Consider the following 14,675-nt stretch of genomic DNA (forward strand, 5'->3'; position numbering starts at 1 on the left):
GTAATTTGGAAAGAACATGTATAAAAGATTTTTACAAGGAAAGTATGTCAAATGAAGAATAGATCATTAATTTAAGAGCTTTTAAGGCATTTTTGACTTATGATAGATGAATTATGGCTGTTATTCAGTTCATGTGGTATGAAAAAGAATAGCAATAATTAAAGTTTTAGAAGTATGAAATTGCCACCTCATCTTTGAAAATAGATGTTTGAATAATGAAAAAAACATCTTGTCAGGAGAAAGCAGTGAAGCTCTTTTTATTATAACTTAAATTCATCTCCTAATTAGATAAAAAACAGAGGCAATAAAAATTTCAGTTCATCAACCATTCAGTGATGATCAGTTCTTATGTTTTAAAATACATGAAAATGTTAGTGATACAGGTGAGGATACATGAGATGATGCATGTGAAAGAAGAAAAGGATACTCTATTGGCCTTAATCATATAATATAGGATGAGTAAAAATTAAAGATGTTATGGAGCTCCAAATCAAATCAAATAAGTGAAATTCCAAGTTAATATGATCTGAATCTTTTCTTCACCACCTAAAAGTCATCTGAAGGATGAGGTGATGTAACAGGTTAATTTCATTTGGAAATCATACTGTTTTCCAAAATTGTACAAACAACTACAGAGGCTTGAGGTAGTAGAGGGAAATGACTCACTCTTCAAGTACAAGTATCTTTCACAGAAATTAATATAGGATGTGTTGTTTCTAGTGTTTGGATTTGCTTTGCTATTGATTTTATTTCGTGGTTTCATTTTTGCCCCCTGCAATTGTCAGTTTGGGAATTCTCTTCTTTTTCCTGAATAATCTCCATTACCATTTTCACACAGCATGACTATATGCAGTTAATGACAACCTGAGAACTAGTCCAAGTGAGGGTTTCAGAGTGCCTGCTAACTTGATATTGAGTCAATTGCCTTTCTAAACTAGTTTTTTCTCATTTGAAAAATGCTGTCAACTGTAGCACATATTTTAATGTCATAATTTAACTTTGAGGTTAAGCATATCAATTAAAACACCTGGCATAAACATAAGAATATAGGAACAATTCATAAATTAGGTGTTATCTTAGCCTTAAGTTGTATTGACTACTAACTAATGTTTCTCCAGCTCATGAATCTAGTTTAGAAAACTACAGTATCCAATTTTAATAATTCATATATATCAAAGTCTCATTTAATCTTTCCTATCATCTTGATATTCTTATTATTTTTAATTACAATTTGATCCTTAGTGATGTTATGTGTGTAATATCAAGTTTGTAAATTACAGGTTCATGATTTGGATAGAGATCTAGTTGATCTTTGTGTCCAAAGTTTTCTATGTAACATCCATAGAAAGAACTAGAAGGACTCTAGGTCATACAGAGTTAATATTTCTTTTAATTTACTAAATATCAATCTGTTATAAATGTTCAGAAAGATTGTTTACATGCATGTTTTCAAAGCTTAGTCCACATTAACCATAAATTTTAGTATGTGGATTCATGAAACCTGACATTGCAAAAATAAAAATTTGTTTTATTTTATTAAATATTTTTGGGAATGGGTTGAGTTTATTTCTGCAGATATCTTTCAAGAAAAGGATGAAAGAAAATCACCTTGTGGACAAATTTGAAATCAAAGTTTGATCATGGAAATTCTCCCTCCATTTTAAAAAGTAATTAGCAATGTTAAGCTAATTTAAAGTTACAATTAAATCTGAGATTAATTAATTCCATACTAGGTATTAGGTTAGAAGTTGGGGAAAATATTCCTCCAAACAATGATTCTTTTAAAAATTATTCATCCCTGCTGGGCACAGGTGGCTTACGCCTGTATTCCTAGCTACTCAGGAGGCTGAGATCTGAGAACAGTGATTCAAAGCCAGCCCGGGCAAGGGAAACCCATAAGACTCTTATTTCCAATAGACCACTGGAAAACCAGAAGTGGCCCTGTGGCTCAAGCGGTAGAGCTTGAGCTGAATTGCTGAGGGACCATGCCCAAGCCCAGAGTTCAAGCCCCATGACCGACCAGAAAAAAAAAAAAAAATATATATATATATATATATATTCATCCAGTTTTTTTCTGAATATTTTTTTCATTTCTTATCCAATGCTTTACAACAAATGTGTGGGTTTTTTTTTTTAAATTTCGGATTCCTTGTATGTGTCTGTTATGTCTCATATTTTGTGAACTCTTCAACTTGTGACCTTCGCAACCTTTAGTTGCAAAAATAGTTGATATTCTTTGAAAGCCAATTTTATCAGAAAGCCATCTTATCTGATGGCCTTTGTTTCTTCCTCTCAGATCTATTTCCCACCAATTCTCTGTTTGCCCATGACTAATAGTCATTCTTTAGTCCTTAACATTGGAAACTTCATAACATTATGCTATAAAAAGCAGGGAAACTCTAAGTAAGTAGTGCAGATGAACATAGTTATATGGTATAACTAATTTTGAAAATTTATTTTTGTTAATTCTTGTTTATATGTATTTATTTTTATTCTATATTCAGTGTATGTATTAGTATAGGTTGATGTCTTTCAGGGCTTTCGCCTAATAGTTCAATGACATTTATCTTGATTCTAGTTGGCAGATGAGTCAAAAGCATTTTCTTTCAAACAATGATTTGCATAATTTATGTTTACATTTTATGGTGATATTTTCAACAAAATATTCAAATGTAATAATACCAGAATGTGGTCTGTTACAACAGGAAGTGATTATATAGTATGGCATTAAAATTTCCACCTGTACTGTGAAACATGTTCTACCATGTTTTATCAATGAAGATATAGTATCTTTAAAACCTCAGAGTTACACCGAGATTTAGGGGCAGATGGAATTTTCTTTCACAATTGTCCATTTATTTGGTGTCAATTCAGCACAGGCAATTTTTTCAGAGGAAGAAGAATAATTTTGTAAATCAATAACAGAACATCCATGTGGTTCTTCCCCTATAAACTCAGGAGAAGGCATCTAGTTCATAGTTATCCTAAGTAATTCCTAAGCTTGGTGATCAATAGGATATTTTTCAACATCTTTATTGTCATGTTAGTCATTGTAAAATGTGGATAATCACACCTGTGCCAGAAGAGAAGAAATCCAAATCAACTCAAGAACAGTTCAGCAAATGGCCCATAGACATAAATTATGAATTCATTTTTCTTGTTCCTGCAGCCCACCTACTTCCATATCTAATCAATTATCATAACAGCTCACGTGACTGACACCTGTGTCAGGAATTGTTTTTATCTATTGACAAGGCAGAGGGATAGAGATAGAGAAAGACCAGTGATCATAACCAAAGTGTTAGATTGTAAAATTACATATCTACACATGAATAATTATGAGTCATATTTTGGAAAAGATAAGAATAACAACAAAATATTTCAGTCAAGGTATTTTTATATTTGGTTTTCCTACAGAACTTAGTACTAAGGAAATACATTCATGATCATGTTTTTTAAAAGGATACACAAGTTGATTATTTTTAAATTAAGAAACTATCTTGGTACTTGTACAGTAATCCTAGTTACTTGGGAGGCTGAGATCTGGGATCAAAGCTATCCCAGACAGGAAAGTGTGAGACTTTCCTCTAATAAACCACCAAAAAAATAAAACAAAAGTGAAGTTGTGGCTCAAGTGGTAGAATATTAAGACTTGAGCAAAAAAAAAAAAAGAAGAAGAAGAAGAAGCAGCAGCTCAGGGACTGCGCCTATGCCTTGATTTAAACCACGAACACCAGCACAATATCTGATTTCCTTTGCTAATGTTAATAATACAAAAAATAGTCTTTTCAGTGTAACCTTTTTTTTTTTTTTGTCGGCCATGGGGCTTGAACTCTGGGCCTGGGCACTGTCGCTCAGCTCTTCAGCTCAAGGCAAGCGCTCTACCACTTGAGCTACAGCGCCACTTCCGGTTTTCTGGTGGTTTATTGGAGATAGGAGTCTCACGGTCTCTCCTGCCCAGGCTGGCTTTGAACCGTGATCCTCAGATCTCAGCCTCCTCAGTAGCTAGGATTACAGGCATGCGCCACCAGCGCCCGGCTCAGTGTAACTTTTTTAAATCAGAATTCCTTTCATGTCTTCAGTCAGCATCCGAGCCTATGAGAAACCAAGCCAAAGCATCTCCCCAGTAAATAATCTGGTAATGAAAAATCATGTTTTAGAAAGTAGATTAGCAAGCTAAATAATAATAGTCATTTCTCTTTAGGCAGGTAAGGCATATTTTTATGAACCTCACTCATTTTGAAGTCATTTTAAAGAAGTTAATTCATTCGTCCTCATAATTCTTCATTTAACATATCTACTTCTCTTTCTCATGTATCACTCACTGTTTTTGTTATTTTGTTTTGCTTTATTTTGTTTTGTTTAATCTGATCTTGGGATAATTACTTCCTGCTGTTTACCTGAGCCAAATGAGAAAAATGACAACTACATTGCACAGCTATATATTTTCTCACCTTTTGCCCCCTTGGATGATGTATGATGGTTGTTTTTCATTTTATTTGTTTAAAAATAAATGCTGACTACACAAAAAATTGCATTTGTACCATATATACTAACTTTCTCCAGTCATTACAACTTCTCTATAAATCTGAAACCACTCTTTAATGAAAAACACATTTAAATTTTTTAATGGAGGAACACAAGGCATTGTAATAGGTAATTTATTTTTTTAATCTATTTAGAGCTCTCTTAAAACCCAGCAATCCCACTTCTGGGTAATCACCCAAATGACCTCAAACAAGGCCATAATAAAGCTATCAGCACAACTTTGTTTATCACAGCATTATTTACCATAGCTAAGATATGGAACCAACTCAGGTGCCCCTCCGCAAATGAATGAATAAAAAAATGTGATATATATGTATATATATGCATACATACATACAATAGAATTCTATGCTTCCATCAGAAAGAATGACACAACTCCATTTGTAAGGAAATGGAAAGACTTGGGGGAAAATGATATTAAATAGATAAGACCCAAAGAAACATAGATCCCATAGTTTCCCTTATTTGTAATAATTAGTATATGTCTAGGATAATCCTAGCAGATGAGCAGAATAGCTTAATAACTAGGTACATAAGATCAAATAAGAGGATGTTAAGCAAAATGAACTCGAAGACATGGAAACAAGAAGTTTTCTTTTGTTGTTATTTTTAATGTACTATGTGATTTCTTTTCTCTTTTGTGTTTTTTCCCCTATGGTTTATCCTGTGTTGTTACTGTATTTGATTCTGGTACCCTAGGTATTGTATATACACTTATCTGAATTAGGAAAGGGAAGAGGAGCAACTAAGTGGTGAGACAAAGGACAAAGGGGGAACCTATGCAACAGCAATACTCGCAAGACAATATGTTGGAAATTATCTGTACAGCTTGTTATGGGGGGTGGGAGAAAAATGAGGGAAGCATTCACAAGTTTGACAAGAAATATACCCACTACCTTATGTATGTAACTAACCCCTCTGTATATCACATTGACAATATTTTTAATTTTTAACCCTATATCAGAACGCAAATTTTCTACAGAAAAATAATGTACATTTGTATAACCACAGAGTACATCAATTTTACAGTTCAGCAGTCTGAACATCTGTAACATTAAGTTATATTTATTCAGTGTTTCATAGATTTTTTAAAGTGCATTGTTTCGTTTTGTTTAATTTTACTTCCAGCCCTGTAAAGTGAGCAATCGAGATGGTATTATTTGTAGCAGCTGAAAAATTCATGCTTATAAGAGTTAAATGTTATAACTTAATATTGTGCCAGAAACCATATCTGATTGTTAGGTTAGTGTCAGGGATTCCAGGTGGTATTCTTTTACTACTTTATCTCTTGATGCACAGATTTGAAACTGGAAAAAATCTATTTTTATGCAGTAGACCAGAAGTGAGAAAATGTTTTTTTCTCATAAATTCAAGATATTAAATTTTTAAGATTTGTAGGCCACATAGTTTCAGCAATTACTGAACTCTAATATGTACTGTGAAAAATAAAATAGACAGTATATAAATGAATGGGTATAATTGTGTTGCAAAAAGTTTTATTTATGAAAGCAAGTAATAGAATGGACAGCAATAGAAGCACCATAGTTTGCTTGCTGCTGCAATAGACTTAAGTTCAGTCAACATAATAGCCTCTTTGTATTTATTAATTTGCTACTGATTTATCTTTTAATGGAAGAAAACAAAAGATTCTCTTCTTAATTTTTCATCTTGGACTGTTTATTAAAGTAGCACATAATTTATTACTCAAAAATTGAAATGCCATCTTTTTCAAGAAGAATATTAGAACTGCCGAGCACTCATAGCTCATGCTTGTAATCCTAGATACTTAGGAGGCTTAGATCTGAGGATCATGGTTCAAAGCCAGCCTGGGCAGGAAAGGCCTTATCTCCAGTTAACCACCAGAAAACTGGAAGTGGTGTTGTGGCTCAAGTGATAGAGCACTAACCTTGAGCTGAAGAGCTGAGGGACAGAGCTTAGGCCCAGAGTTCAAGCCCCATGACTGACACACAAAAATATAGAATTATGTGTTTTTCTGTGTTGCATTATTTTTTTAATCCCTGTGACCAAATAATAGAAACAATAGCATAACCTTCAATCCATGGACATTTGACACCATTTGACTAGGCAGTTCATCACGGTGGCAGAAATGTATGGTAGTGAAGTTTCTTCACCTCTTTAATGGACTAGAAGCAAAGAGAAATAGACAAAAACGGACCATGGACAAGCTACCCAAAAGGTGCTGCATATTTCCAATTAGACCCACCTACTGAAGCTCCCAGAACCTCCCAAACTAAAACCACCATCTGGGGACCTGAGTGTAAAACGCGATCCTCTGAGATTTATCTCAAATTCAAACTGTAACATGTGCCTGTGTGTATGTGTGAATACTGATGTAGTTTATGCATAACATAATTCTCAAATGTCTCCTGGTCTATCCATATTCCCAGATCTTTTCTGGGTAGCAAGTCTGCATCTCCAGCTGTCCTCTGGACCTCTCCATATGCATGCCCTCCCACAGGCACATCGATTTCCCAGTGCCAAAACAGAACTCATTATCTCTACAGCCAAATCAGCTCTTCCTTCCCTCTGCACTCCCTATTTCAGTTAAAACATCCTTCTCATCCAATCATCCACTCCAGAAATTACATCATCTTTCATTCCTTCCTCCCTCTGTTTTTTCTCTTTTTGGAATAGTTACCAAGACTTACCACCTAAAACTACTGCTCATATTTATCACCAGTGATTGCCATTCCATCACCAATATTCTTTTCCAGCTCTCGCTGATCCTCTTAAATATTAACATAATGGTATAATAATGTGTACTGGGCATTATACTAACACATATTTCCTTTTACATGCTCATTTAAATAATAACATTTAAGAGAATGTTATTATCCCATTTTACAAAGTAAATAGATTACATAATTTGATAAACGCCTGGAACCAGCTCTTGCTGATTCAAATGTTCATGTTCTAGCAATTATAAATATATATATATATATATATGTATATATAAACCATATTATCTCCTCCTTGTTAATGGTCCTGTTTCCAAATTTCCCTAATCTAATTCATCCTCAGTATTTATTGTTATATTAGATTTTTGTTGGCAACAAACTACTATAAATTCAGAAGCCTGAAACAACCCAAAGGAAACTAATATTCTCACGGTTTCTTTATGTTAGAAAACTGGGTGTGGAATAGCTAAGACTTCTTCATGGGATCTTAAGGGCAATAATCAGTAACCTGAGGTTCAGCATCATTTCCCAAACTCACATTTTATGTTGGTTAGTGATTTAATTCCTTATGTTGTAGTATAGTATAGTTCTTAGACTGTGCAATTCAGTTGTATAGACCCATAGAGCATGGGTGTGCAGCTGAAGCTTACCTTGTGAACTTCCCTGCATAGCAGATTACTTCATCAAAAGGACAAGGAGAATCTCTGGAGTGAAACTTCTAGAAAGACGAAATTGCATAAAATATAGCCATAATCACTGGAAATAAGGAGGAGCAAATCACAGGTCCCAACACTCAAGGGCTGGTGGCTACACTAAAGCATGAAAACCAGAAAATGGGTATAATGGATCCCATCTATCATGCTAGTTATAATTGGAAACACTAATCATTCTATTCCCTAATTAAATGATTCAATCAAATATTTTGAAGTTTATACATCCTTCTGTTTGCCAATCAGCATCCTGAAAAACAGCTATATATCATTTGCAAACATTCCAATTGCTTTCTTTACTTCAAGACATTAAAGATATGGTAAGGTCTAGACCCTGAAAAATGAGCACACTTTCACTTGTGCAAGCACAGTAAACAGAAAGTTTCCTTAACTTTAAGTATATTGGTTTGAAAGTGCAATGTCAAAGCACTGAAAGGATTTTTCAGTTGCTGGCACAGCTCTGGATTTTGTTTTGTTCTGCTTTCATTTCTAGCACCCTGCCACAGTTCACGATGATGCCATCATCTTTTATGACTATATTTTTAATAGCCAATGGCACCCTAAGTTTTTCTTTCTATCCTGTTTTCTTAGACTGAATATTGGAATCAGAACAAATCATTGTGGTACAAATTTGAAGCTGTCATTTCCGGTTTTATTTTTTTCTCTGTTCTCCACATCCCTTAAAATGAATTTGAAAGTTACACCCTTATCTTCTAACCTCAACTCATATGTTGGACTAAAACCTTTCTTCTAACTTATTGACCCATTCTAATAAGCTCTTCTTGACCTCCCAAGAGTACAGTTAGACGTCCTTCCTATACTTTTCATGAACATTTCTGTATTTTCCCATTCCAGATCTCATCATCCTCTATTGAATGGCCTTTTTATCTACAGTAGTGTTTAATGTATAGAAAGACTTCCGTAAATTTGTTGACATGACAAAGAAATCTGAATATATCAAGCAAGTTCCCTTTACTTTTACATTTTCAACTTTTTTTTTCATTTACATGAACAAAGCTGTATTACAGGGAAAAATAGACTCAATTCAGCCTAGTCCCACAAAAGACTATAAATACCATTTCAATCTCAGATGTCACTTTGTTCCTTATAGTATAATGCATTTTGGGGTGGTGATTAACACCAATGAGTTAATCAACCAACCAAATGACAACTGATGTCCCTGAAAAGAATTTTAAGTAGACCCTTATGGTTTTGATAGAAACAAAATAATTGAATACAGTAAGAAAATGATGAAAGTTATTCCTGTATTCGCAATAAATCATTCCCTGCTTTGTTGTAAAATTCAGAACTCAACAAGGACCATGCAAACGAACAAGAGAAAACTAATGCATGTTGTATGTTCAACAGGACTCCCTACACAGTTGTGATCTTAAACTACTTGACTTGATTTATGAGTTATAAATAAATTGATTTTAAGAGACCTCCAGAATCTAACCAGGAAATAAGCTCTTGAATGTACATATACTGTATCTGACCTTTCAGTATAGTTTTATTTTCCTTCATAGTTTCTTGAATATGGAAGTGTATCTTACTCAACTTTGTACTCCCTGTTTGTCTACTGGAAATTTTGGATTCCCACAGACCCTTATTCTGAGCATAAGACAATGTAAATTTATAGGTGATTATTGAGAGACAATTTAATCACAGAAGATCCTGACCTATTACCCATCATTGAAAGGATTCCCAGTTTGTTTAGAATCTAAAATTTCAGTGGGAAAAATCACATATTGTGCGAACAGACTCCTAAAAGTATTTTTCCGCATGTATGTCCTCATGCACTGACTGTATATCTTGTGAACTAAAATCTGTCTGTTAATTGGAAAGTTAGACAAAGATGAGTTAGGTTTTGAGATTACACATAGGGCATAGACTTTCTAAGAGACAGTTTGAGTCACAGAAGAGAAAGAAAGTTTCTATGGGAATGCATGCTTCAGTATCTTGTTACACAAACAAATGCAATGGTGGGAGTTTCACACCAAAAAGAATCACAAAAGTACCAGAAGAACTTACTCTTTGTATATTCTGGGTGAATTCTTCTTGCTTTGAGAATATGCTCATGTCCAGAAATACTGAGCTCATGTTTTCCTTTAGCAATGTGTCTACAAAAATTAGCCTAGACAAATTGGGAAACATTTTGGTTAAAAGAAAACAGAAAGTAGAACAGAACTGAGCTGTTTTTCAAAGATTAATGAAAGTTACCATAGACACTCATCAACCTTGTCATCAAACAATTTTGTATATTAGATTAACATGTATTTACTTAATTCAAATGTTACTGGTCCCTAGTCCATACAAGAGACAGATAAGAAATGTTTTAATTGAGGAAATAATAAAAGCTAATATTTGCTGTGTGTTCATACTATGTTAGTCATGGTCTTTTGAGGTATGAATAAGAACATTTTAACACAAGAATGTCAAGTAAGATTTCCCTAGAAGAATATATTACCAGTGTTTTCATTCAAAATAGTTTCAATTTGGAGCAAAGCACTGATGTACATAAATATGAGCCATAAAGAGTAAAAGTATGAAATAAGTCACTGTTGTTCTGAATATTCTGTACATGTCCCCCAATTGGTTCTTGCTTACAACAGTGACATCTGTGGCTTCCAGAAAATACTGTCATTTGGCAGTGATATAACTGGAGGAGGTAATTAAATGTTATCAGCACTTGTAACTGAATTCAATTTTGATGCCATGTCCCAGGAGAGGATAGGATTTAATTGAAGTTGCAAGAGACCAACAGTACCTAAAATCCTTTTGAAACAGAGAAGAAAGGTCATTGTAACCTGAGGTAAATAAATTCTAAAATTGCTTCCAAAGTCCATGTGTCTGTTTGTTTTATGCATATGAACCCAGAGATTTTAGCCCATGTGCTAATACTGTGGAGATGCATTCTTCTTTTTTTTGTCAGCTGTGGGGCTTGAATTGGGGGCCTGGGGGCTGCCCCTCAGTTATTTAATGAGCACTCTACCACTTGATCCACAGTGTCACTTCTGGTTTTTGAGTGGTTTATTGGAGATAAGAGTCTCATGGCCTTTCCTGCCTGGGCTAGCTTTGAACTGTGATCCTCAGCTCTTAGCCTCCTTAGTAGCAAGGATTGCAGGCATGAGCCACAACACTGGGCTTGGAGATAAATTCTTAACGAGAGAGTTTAATTTTTTATCATCTGGGAATGATCTCAACTACAACATATTCAAATGTACCTAGAGCTCTGAAACCACAGTCAGTCTAAATTTCAGTAGCAGTAGTATATATTTAAATTGAGTCCAAAAAAACAAAACTTTGAATGCTATGCCTACAAAATTCATGTAGCCCCTGCCTAATCAGAAGTCTGAAAAAAACTGATTCTCTCTTTTCCTCAGCATCTCTGATTTTCAACAATTTTCTTTTTAGTTAAAGCTTATCCTTCTCAAATCTAGTGTTATCCATGTGGGATACAACAGCTAAAGCCATTAACCTTTATTTATACAATTAGAGAGTCTCCATGGGGGAGGGGAATGAATGTAAGGATATAAAATAAGCATTATTAATTAAATGTAGAGTTAAGGGCAATATTAAGTTCAGGTTTAGTCAGCTTGTTTAAATAAACAGTACCCTTGCTAGCCTTAAAAGGGTCAAAATATAGAAAACATTTTGAACTTAGAACCTTAGGATGTTGTTTGCAAAATTTAAATATTACACTTCAAGCAGGTATTTAAAATAAAGGAGGTATATGACTCTTAAACTCCCTCAAGCAAAATTTCTAGCCCCATACAGTTGCATAGTTCATTTTTCAACATAACGACTTGTACATCTCGTTGTTGCAATGGGCCCACCTGTATCCCTATTTCAATTATTTGTTTTTTTCCCTTCCACTCCACAAATTAAACCAATATCAAATACAGTGAAAACAGGGATTATACCTTGGGAGAGGGACGTACAAAGCAATAAAGAAATCATCTTATAAATATGTTAGAAACAATAACAAGAAAGAAAAACCACTTGAGTCCTTATCTTGGGGTTCATTTTGCCTAACATCAACTTATCTGACCATTTCTGCTTGTCTCAGACATATACTAGTTATTGCAAATAAGGGAAACCATGGGAACTATGTTTCTTTGCACCTGGCTTACTTCACTTAATATAATTTTTCCAAGTCTTTCCATTTTCTAACAAATGGGCAATGGCATTCTTTCTGATGAAAGCATAGAATTCCATTTTGTATATATACCACATTTTCTTGATCCATTCATCTACTGAGGGGCATCTGGGTTGGTTCCATAGTTTAGCTATGGTAAATAATGCTGCAATAAACATAGTTGTGCTGATAGCTTTAGTATGGGCTTGTCTGTGATCATTTGGGTAAATGCCCAAAAATGGGATTACTGGGTCATAGGGGAGCTTTATGTGGAGTCTTTTGAGGAACCTCCATACTGCTTTCCAAAGTGGTTGAACAAGTTACACTCCCAACAAAATTGCAGGAAGGAATAGGAGAAATCCTGAGTCTCCTTGGCACAGGCCGACATTTTCTTAATAGAGATCCAGAAACACAACAAATCAAAGAAAGGTTGGACAAATGGGATTGTATGAAATTGCAGAGCTTCTTCAGAGCAAAGGACATAGCTAGCAAGACCCATAGAAAGCCCGCAGATTGGGAGAAGATCTTCACTAGCCATATAATGGACAAGGGTCTCATATCTAAAATATACTTGGAACTCAAAAAATTAAATCCCCCAACAACAAATCCTCAAAGAAACAACTGCCCAATAAATAAGTAGGCTAAATACTTACAGAGAAACTTCTCTGAAGAGGAAAGAAGGATGGCCAACAGACACATGAAGAAATGCTCAACCTCCCTAGCCATAAAAGAAATTCAAGTCAAAACAACACTGAGATACCACCTCTAATAACAACTCTAATAACTCTAATAACAACAGATGTTGGAGGGGATGTGGACAGAAGGGAAACCTACTGCATTGTTGGTGGGTGTATAGTTCTCTTTGATGAGTTCCTATCTGGTTTGGGGATGAGGATTATGATAGCTTCACAGAAGGAGTTTGATAGTGAACTTTCATTTTCAATTTCATTATAGAATTGGAGGAGTATTGGTGTGAGTTGTGCTTTTAAGGCCTTGTAGAATCCAGCAGTGAACTCATCTGGTTCTGGGTTTTCTTGGATGGGAGGTCTCTTTCTGCTGTTTCTATTTCAGTGCTTGACATGGGTCTCTTAAGCTGGTTTAACTCATCTTGGTTTACTTTGTGCATATCAATTTTATGCTGGAAATTCTTCCATTTCATCCAGATTTTCAAACTTATTAGCATAAAGTTTTGAGAAGTATTACCTTATAATGTTCTGAATCTTGATTGTTTCTGTGGTGATGTTTCCATTCTCATCTCTGAGTTTATTTGAGTATGTTCTCTTCTTTTTCTGGTAAGATTTGGTAAGGGTCTGTCAATATTTTTAAATTTTTTTGAAGAACAAACTCTGTTGTATTGATTATATTTTTTGACTCTAATTCATTTAATTCTGATTTAATTTTAATTATTTGTTTCCATCTACTGGATTGGTGTTTAGCTTGCTGCTCTTTTTCAAGGAGCTTCAGGTGCATCATTAAATTGTTGGTTTCGGATCTCTCTAACTTGTTGATATATGAACTCAGAACTATGAATTTTCCTCTGAGTATTGCCTTTTCTGTGTCCCAGATGAGCTGGTAATTTGTATGTTCATTTTTGTTAAATATCATGAACATCTGAATTTCCTTTCTAATCTCTTGCATGACCTCTTGTGGTTCAACAGTGTGCTGTTTAGCCTCCATGTGTAACAGGATTTTCTTTGGTGGCATTTGGTGTTGAGTTCTAATTTTATTCCCTTGTGGTCTCTGACAGCTTGTTCTAAACAGCATATTTCTGAAAAAGTAAACTGGATTTTGAAGCAATTATATGCATGCATAGAAATGCCATCAGGACCCTTCTTACGCTGACTAATATATGTCAATAGCAAAAGAAAATGTATGAGTTTTCCATCACAAAAGGTACTGGAGGCCTTCTAGGCAAAGGTTTGTGTTTGAGAATTAAGTGTTTAGTGTATACCTCTTCTTTGAGTTCCCAATAAGTATATATATATATATATATATATATATATATATGTGCACACATATATATGTGCACACATATATACATATATGTACACACACATATATATGTATATATAATATTTATTTATTTTGTTGGTCCTGGAGTGTGAACTCAGATCCTGGGTGATGTCCTTGAGCCTCTTCGTGCTCAAGGCTAGTGCTCTGCCACTTGAGCCACAGTGCCACTTCCGGCTCTTTCTGTATAGCTTATTGGAAATAAGAATCTCATGGACTTTGCTGCAGATCTCAGTCTCCTGAGTAATGAGGATTACTGGTATAAGCCCTGAATATTTTTTATTTCACATACCTTTCTATTTACTTAGTACTATATAGTTAACCAACATGTTACAAATAGTACAGTATGGAGAGGAGAGACTATTGATTCACATTTTGGCTTCCAAACTTGTAAGATTTGACTTGTTGGACAATATATTAACCTCCTACATTCCTGTCTATGAAGTGAAATGAATATGTGATGTAAATATCTTGGGCTTATCAATTTTTTACCTACCATGAACTCTACGTTTACCAAAGGTTCAGTCTTTTCAATAAAACTCTGACGTAGAAAACTATTATAATCTTCTC

At 34.5% G+C, this 14,675-nt stretch overlaps 1 protein-coding gene across 3 annotated transcripts in view; it reads left to right on the forward strand.

Annotated features, from left to right (window-relative positions):
- The window catches only part of Csmd3 (CUB and Sushi multiple domains 3), a 929,488-nt gene that overhangs the window by 619,944 nt on the left and 294,869 nt on the right, over positions 1-14,675 (forward strand). The window lies entirely within an intron of this gene.

The sequence above is a fragment of the Dipodomys ordii genome, unplaced genomic scaffold, assembly GCF_000151885.1.
Source record: "Dipodomys ordii isolate 6190 unplaced genomic scaffold, Dord_2.0 Scaffold17, whole genome shotgun sequence".
In the NCBI taxonomy this organism is placed as follows: Eukaryota; Metazoa; Chordata; class Mammalia; order Rodentia; family Heteromyidae; genus Dipodomys; species Dipodomys ordii.